We start from the raw sequence: 7158 nt of genomic DNA, 5'->3' as shown, positions 1-7158 counted from the left end.
CAGTTATTTTTTCAATCAGATAGGTATTTCTCAGGTATTCCTAATTCCTTCTTAAGAGATACAAAATTGTTAGAGATACTAACCAATGTATATTCTTGTATAGAACCTGAAGGTCTAATGTCTTTCTAAGAACGGATCACTATATTTGAAGAGAGCAAATGCCTGAACTATTTAGTCCAAAAATTAAACGTAAATGAATTGGCGGACATTATATCAAAGAATTTGAAAGGGTATATTTTTAGGAGAGATAAATTTTTGGGAAAGAAAGTTTTTGACCTTCTACTTCTCCATCTTGATACAAAAAACATCGGATGTCTATCAGTGAGGATGACAATGTACTATGTAAGTGAAATTTCACTTCTCCCATCAATTATATTGTGTAGAAATCCTGTGAATGATATCTGAATTGATTTCATTACGAATGATTGAAATACAAACGGAATAGAAAAAAGTGTTTTTGTGTAATTTCGCGTTCATATGAAAGTCTTTCTTTCAAAAGCATTATTTTTTTCGTGTAATTCAATGTTTATATGGAAATAGATGTTTTGCGAGGGCAATTTTTTCCAGTTTGTGTCTGAAAGTTACTTCTTTGCATGATCTACACATCTTTGTATAGAGTTAACTTTTTGAAATTGATCCCTTCCTTTCTTTGAAAGATTTTTTGTATCAAGATGAAAAAGGAGAAAGCCGAAAACCTCCCAGGGAAATGACAGTTGGCTACAAAGGATATTAGTTCTAACATGAATAAAATCTTGGCCAGTTCGCCTACAGGAGTCTCTGATTGACCGATGACGATAAACAAATTCAGGAAAACCAAAGCACTTTGGAATAAAATAAACTCCAAACAGTTAACTTTCGCTTTTCATGCAAAATTGCAATGTTAAGGCAAGACATATACTTCGAATATAGCAAAAGGTTCAATAAAATTTCAAAAGTATGCAAAAAAATATATACAAACGCTCACTGGAAATCACATTGAGCAAAAGTATCAATTTATTCCAATGAAGATGATGCATTGAAAAGAATGGACATATAGTGCAACAAAATAAATAGTTATTCAGGAGGCAACTTGACCTCCGTCAACACCAATGACAGAAATACGAGCAGAAGGTTCATTTTGGACCACGAATATTGGACCTATATTATCGTCTCACATATCGTATGAAAGTGATTTTGAAAGTTGTACCAAGTGATCATAAAATATACACTGAGAAATTCGAATCACCTTTCTCAGGTTCACCTAAACACAATATTATTATACGAATCCATTGTTATTGACAAAAAATCTGTTACCCATAGAAATAGTTTCAAAAGAAACTGCTAAGGCGTGCAATAAAGTTCAGCATGAAGTTTGTGATATTGATGACTTATTTATTTTGTGGAAATGCATCTTCAATTGAATGATATAGATATAGAAATAAAATACTTTGTCTAAATTCCACTTAATTAATATATTGATATTAATACGAATAAGGTTTTGGTTTTTACACCATTCTCAAGTATTCTAACACTACTGACCTAAGAGAAATATTGGGGTATATATATCCGATAGTAGGTAATAAGATATATACCTACATTCATTATTACCAACTACAGAAACTTCAAACTGTGATTAATTGCGTTGTCATCTTTATAAATTCAAAAGTGGAGACCCACACAAATCTGTTTGTTCGTTAAGGTTCTATATTTTGAGTTTTTGATTGATTTATTGATTTTCATGGCTTCCAACAAATTCATTTTTCTTCCTTTGAGGTTTTCCATACTTATTTTGTGATTTGTTTCTTGTAGATGTTCGTACATAGAAGATTTCTTGAATACACCGACGTGTTCACGGAGTCTTACTTCGAAATTTCTGCCGGTCTGGCCTGTATATACTGCAGAGCATTCATTACATTCTATTTTATATATGCCAGATTTCTTCATTCTGTCACGTCTAGGTTTTGCATCAAATATGATTTCGCCTAAATTATTATTACTTATGAAAGATGTTATTATTGTTGAATTTGGAAAAGTAATTTTGAATATTTACCTGAGTAATTAATGCTGCTATATTTGTATGTATTCTGTTCTTTGATGTATGGGTACAGTTCTCCCCCAATAGTTTTATGGGTTTTACCTGAAATAATCTTTTCAATATATAATAAAGTAATAATATAATAATATAATAAAGTAATAATAATTTAGGCAAAATCTTACATACATGTAGTAAAGGAAGGAATATGAATTTGTTGGAAGACAAGGAAATCAATAAATCAATTGAAAACTCAAAATATAGAACCTTAACGAACAAAAAGATTTCTGTAGGTCTCCACTTTTGAATCTATAAAGATGACAACGCAATTAATCACAGTTTGAAGTTTATGTAGTTGATATTAATGAATGTAGGTATATATCTTATTACCTACTATCGGATATATATACCCCGATATTTCTCTTAGGTCAGTAGTGTTAGAATACTTGAAAATGGAGTAAAAACCGAAACCTTGGTCGTATTAATATCCATACATTAAGTGAGTGGGAATTAGACAAAGTATTTTATTTCTATATCTATATCATTTAATATTCAGCATAAAGGTTTGTAATCGCATAAATATACCAAATTGAAAGTATTTTCAGAAGAAACTCTCGAAATTATATTTCCTGCTGAAGTAGAGTCAAATGGATTCATTCAATGATAAGGAACTTGTAGACGAGTCTACAGATCAATCGTGGTTGTCGTCATTCAACACTTTGTTCGATGTTTCTGTGTCTGCAGGTTTTTATACCTGACATTTCGTCTGCTACTGCGGCAGACATCATCGAACGGTCGAACTTCAATTTGTATTTATGAAGGGATCAGATGTCGGACAACATACTGCGTCTGTATCTGATTGGTCAAACCCTTCCTCAATTAGTGGGATTTATCTAATTGACCATGGCGGTTACTGGTAGTTGTATAATTCATACGGAATTAATTACAAATGAACAACAAAGTACTCCGGCCTTGAACCAATAACTAATTTCCCATTTCACTCTGGCCATAAATTTGGAACGCGTGCACTAATTTTGGATAATAGATAAATTACGATCTTAAGCGGTCCAAACACACCTGCCCTGGTACAGAGAACGGTGTGACACAGTTGAATTATGAATGGCGGTGATTTACCGTACCATACCGGAATAAAACACTTCTCTCCACATGCGGGAGAATCCAAAACTTTCCAGAATTTATGTATGTTTTCAAATATCAATTTATATGTGTTTCCCAGTTGAATTTTCTGTAAGTTTACTTATTTTATGGTTCAGTTTCAGATTTTTGAATCTGCTAATCAGTTATTACCTGCTAGTATCGAATCCACTAAATAAATCGGTTGAACCAAATCCAATATTTGAGAAAGTGAATCGTGTTTATCACCAAATAATGATATACAATGATGAGCAGAATCAAGGTATTGCGAATAGACCTCTCGGTAGGATGATTATGACGACCGTAAAATGGGCGAAGCGTGCGGTACGTTGTCCAAACCGAACATCCATTTTGATCAATCATTTTTATTATTCACACATGTTGTTGAATGTTATGGCAAAACAGACTGAATGAATCACAACTAATTTGACAGATGTAACTTCAACAAGATGGTCGTTACCAAATGTCGAAATTTGGAAGTCCTTGTTGGAATACACAATTTTCAAAAGAATTGCTCCCATAGTTTCGAGCACTAAATTTGTTTTTAGCCACACCGCCACACAATGAAGTAACTGTTATAAGGTTGTTTTATAAAATAACTGAAAGATGTCTAAGAAGGCTCAAAGTTAGATTAGGTTAGATCCATTTCCTTCCAGACCAGTATCGCCAGGAATCCAGGCCAAAGACAATCTGTTAGGTCTTCCTATCGAGGAGAGTCGTTTTTGGCAATTTGCTACCAATTTAGACGTTGCTGGGTAAAGCTAAGAGCTACCAACGCCGCTTGACTGTCCGAGAATATTCTCATTGACTTGTGAGTGAGGTTGGATTTATCCAATCTCTCCGCACACAGTTCAATAGCGTAAATTTCCGCTTGAAATACAGTCGCATGAGTTCCTAGGCAGGAGGTTATATCTCTCCTGGACCTGCTACTAAAAACACCTGCACCAGAACCGGAAGGTATTTTTGATCCATCTGTGAACCACCAGAACCGGAAGGTGTTTTTGATCCATCTGTGAACCAAAAACTATCTGCTCTTAATATTTCCTTCTTCCGGAGGATCCAGTTCTCTTCTCGGGAATAGTACTTTATAAGGAACAAGTCTGTATGCAGTCCATCTAGCCTCTCTCTCCAGAAAAATGTAGAGAGGAGGTAGATCTAGAAGGATATTCATGTCCGCTGACGGTGTGGTACTGATGGCACCACTGATAGCCAGACAAGCCTGTCTCTGTAAGCCAGACAGCTTCGCTTGGGCCGTTTTTTGTAAAGCCTTTGGCCACCAGGCAATTGCAACATAAGTGATCACTGGTCTGACAATCATCACATAAATCCAGTGGATTTGTTTGGGACCTAAACCCCAAGTTTTACCACGAATCCTTCAACATGTCCATAGAGACAGTCTCGCTTTGTGTAAAACTTTTTCCAAGTGAGCGTTCCAGGTGAGTCTTCTATCAAGAACAATGCCAAAATATTTCACCTCCGTTCCAAATGGAATGACCTTCCCATTGAGTGAAAGTGGCGTTAGATCATCCAATTTTATCCTGTTGATGAAGGTCATTAACACAGTTTTGCTGGAGTTGACAGACATGTGCTCCCTCAGGCACCAACTGTGAACCACGTCCAACGCGCTTTGGAGGATATTACAAGCTACCCTTCACGACGTGAACCTTGCCAGGATGACAAGGTCATCTGCATAAGCATGCAGATCAATTTTTCTTCTGTCGAGGACATCAAGCAGACTATCCTTCGGAAGCGACAACAGAAGTGGAGATAGTACCCCACCTTGAGGGCAGCTTCTGATGACTCTGAACCTAATGGCCTCGCCTTGAAGAGTTGTAATCGCAGTTCTGTTTACCAGCATGGCATAGATCAAGCCAGCTATGGTGGATTCTACACCCTTCTTAGCCAGAGACAATCCTATAGATTCAAGTAGTGTATTGTCAAATACTCCTTCAGTATCAAGAAATACAGCAACCGCAATCTCTTTGTTGTCAAGGGATTGGGAGATTTTCCCAACGAGGTTGTTTAATGCTGAATTTGTCGATTTGCCGGTTTGATAAGCATACTGGTGATGTGTTCGTCTAGTATCCTCTCAAGTCCTTTCAACAGGAAAAATTTAAGGTAGCCAGATTTCATCAATGTCATCTCCTCTGCTTTTCTATTAAAATTATCCCTGTGTTTTTGAATTTATTTTACCTGTCTATAAACTCTTGGAATATGTATATAATATGTAATATTATGTAATGTATGTATGTAATATGAGTATAATATGAGGTAATATGAGTGCTTTTTTTGTTGAGAGCAGTTGGGCTATAGTTGAATTGTCGGTTTGTCCAAGTGGATAATTTCTTTTGTGTTCAGTGAGACGGATGCCTATATACTTTTTTGGTGGTTCCAATGTAGACCAACCCGCAGCTAGAATAAATTAGGTGTACTCCGGATGTTGCTCATGGTTCTCTGGGGTCTCTGGGCTGGACTTTTGTAGGCCTTACAATTAGTTTCACGTCTTGTTTCTCTCAGATTCTCCCAATCCAGTCTCTAACATTTTCAATATAGGAAAGGAGAACTTTTTCCTAGACTAGCCTAACTAGGGTTATTTTGGCGTTGTCTGTCCTGAATTATGTGGCCCGCTCCGAGTTCTTCTTTGCTGTACCCATTCCCTATGAATGCATTTTTCAGGTAATTGAGTTCCCCAGGAAGACTCTCGAGTTCACAAATACGTCGTGCTCTCCCTACCAACGTTTCAATTACTCCTTTCTTTCATTGTGGCTGGTGGTTAGGGTTTTTGTTCAGGTACCTGTCTTCAGGTCTGTTCACAAGGATATCCAAGAAAGCTAGAGTCTCATGGGTTTCTCTTTCCATTGTGAATTGAAATTATTAGTAGAGAGAAAATAGTTTAGTGTCTCATCACCATCTTGCTATATCACAAACGTGTCATCAATAATATGGTTTCAAGTCCGCTTGCTCTAAAGCCCGTTTTTTGAAATATTCCATGAAATAGATTCATTTCTATCATCAAATACGCACTATCGGTTCACCCCATTTGAACTGTAGAGTAGATCCTCATTTGATGATATAAACCATTCCATTTGACAGGACTTGATATAGAATTCAATATAAGGAACTGGAATTGTAGCCTCCAAAAATTTTCATATCCCAAGTTGGACTCCCGAAAAGCATTATTCAGTATTATGTTCTCATAGTAGATTCAAAAAAATCATTCAGAAATTCGACCACACTTAACAAGGGCGTTGCCAATCGGGGGCAGTTGCCCCCCCTAGAGATCAAATGTAGCTAGCCGCAAAGCGACCAAAGTGCAAGCAATTGACTCCCTCACCTATTAATAAATTCCGCATCGCATGAAAAAACGTAAATGAATTCGCAAGGTTCAATGTATATTGTAGAAAGTATTGAAATATTCAGAATAACATTAAGATTTTGACATCCGTTTTTAAAATCGCCGCCATTATCATCACGACTATATCAGATCTGCCATTGAACTGTGTAAAAATATATAGGTGGGAGGTAGGAATGATGTGTGTATGTGTTGTGTGCGTGTTGTGTTTCTACGACAGCCGTTCACCAACATTCACGTTGGTTTTGTATAATTTGTATGCGGCATACCTAAAGTAGAAGTTATTGTTACGAACAATGATCTAAATTCACTTCCACCAAAGATACTATATACTTTTTTCGCCAATCAGTTTTGCGGAGGAAGTTGATACCATTTTTTACCTCGCAAGATGGAGTGAGAAACACAAAACCATCAGAGTTCTTCCAATCATTCTGGAAGCTTCAGAAACATTATCTCAGGAAGGAATTAGTGCAACTTGGAAAAGTTCCTTTCGACTGCATGCGGCTACTTCCAGAATTTCTTTCATTTTGGGGATTAATTTGATAGCCAAATACTCGGCTTTGATGGAACCCTTTGTCAACGTACTCCAATCTGTAGCTTTGGACGTGGTCAAAACCTTGGGACACGTTAAAAGGAGTTT

The sequence above is a fragment of the Leptinotarsa decemlineata genome, unplaced genomic scaffold (genome assembly GCF_025532065.1).
Source record: "Leptinotarsa decemlineata unplaced genomic scaffold, Ldec_3_MD MMD2_tig00026314_RagTag_RagTag, whole genome shotgun sequence".
NCBI classification, from domain to species: Eukaryota; Metazoa; Arthropoda; class Insecta; order Coleoptera; family Chrysomelidae; genus Leptinotarsa; species Leptinotarsa decemlineata.
Note: the sequence above shows the minus strand (reverse complement) of the source record.